This window comes from Carassius carassius, chromosome 2, assembly GCF_963082965.1.
Source record: "Carassius carassius chromosome 2, fCarCar2.1, whole genome shotgun sequence".
NCBI lineage: Eukaryota > Metazoa > Chordata > Actinopteri > Cypriniformes > Cyprinidae > Carassius > Carassius carassius.
In genome coordinates, this window is record NC_081756.1 from 40,812,227 (window position 1) to 40,813,349 (window position 1,123).

A 1,123-nucleotide genomic window follows, 5' to 3' on the forward strand; every position below is an offset into this window, starting at 1 on the left:
AAATCAAAACGACTGAAAAAAAGTGCCCAACGACCCTGCTTGGAGTTCAACCTTTTGGCAGTTCTATTGTATTCTAGATTCTTATGGTCAGTCCATACTATAAAAGGAACCCCCAATCCTTCTAACCAGTGGCACCATTCCTCCAATGCCATCTTGACTGCCAACAACTCTCGGTTACCAATATCATAATTACATTCGGCAGGGGATAATCGGTAGGAAAAAAAACGTGCAAGGGTGCACCTTGTCGTCTGTGAGGGGATGTTGGGATACCACTCCACCTACCCCCACCTCTGGCGCGTCGATCTCCACCACAAACTGACATGATGGATCAGGGGTAATTAAGATGGGGGCTGAAACAAAGCAACCCTTCAGTTTGGCAAACACAGCCTCGGCTGTGTCTGACCACCTGAACGTAGTTCTGGGGGAGGTCAAGGCAGTCAGAGGTGTGGCTAGTTGGCTGAAGTTGCGAATAAAACGCCGGTAGAAGTTGGCGAACCCCAGAAACCTCTGTAGGGCCTTACGGGAATCTGGAATTGGCCAATCTACCACAGCCGTAACTTTCTCAGGATCCATACGCATTCCCTCAGTCGAGTCAATGTACCCCGGAAAAGGAACAGACTGTGGATAAAAAGTGCATTTCTCCGCCTTGACAAAAAGCCCATTCTCTAGCAACCTTTGAAGCACTCGGACGTCATCCAGGTAGACATATATGAATTGATGAACCATATCTTGCAGCATGTTATTGATTAATGCCTGGAAGACCGCTGGGGAGTTGGACAACCCGAAGGGCATGACCAATTATTCAAAGTGCCCCCTGGGGGTGTTAAAAGCTTAGAAAGTCTTCCGTGCATCCCCCTTCCTAATACGGACCAAATGATAAGCATTACGTAGATTCCAATTCCGTGAAGATCGACGCTCCCTGCAACCTCTCGAAGGCTGAAGACATCAATGGCAAAGGATAAGTATTCTTTACCGTGATGCTGTTCAGTCCCCAGTAATCGATACAAGGTCGCAGAGACCCATCTTTCTTCCCCACAAAAAAGAACCCCACCCACGCTGGGGAAGAGGAAGGGTGGATGAACCCCGAAGCTAGAGAATCCATAGCCTCCCTTTCTGGAACAGA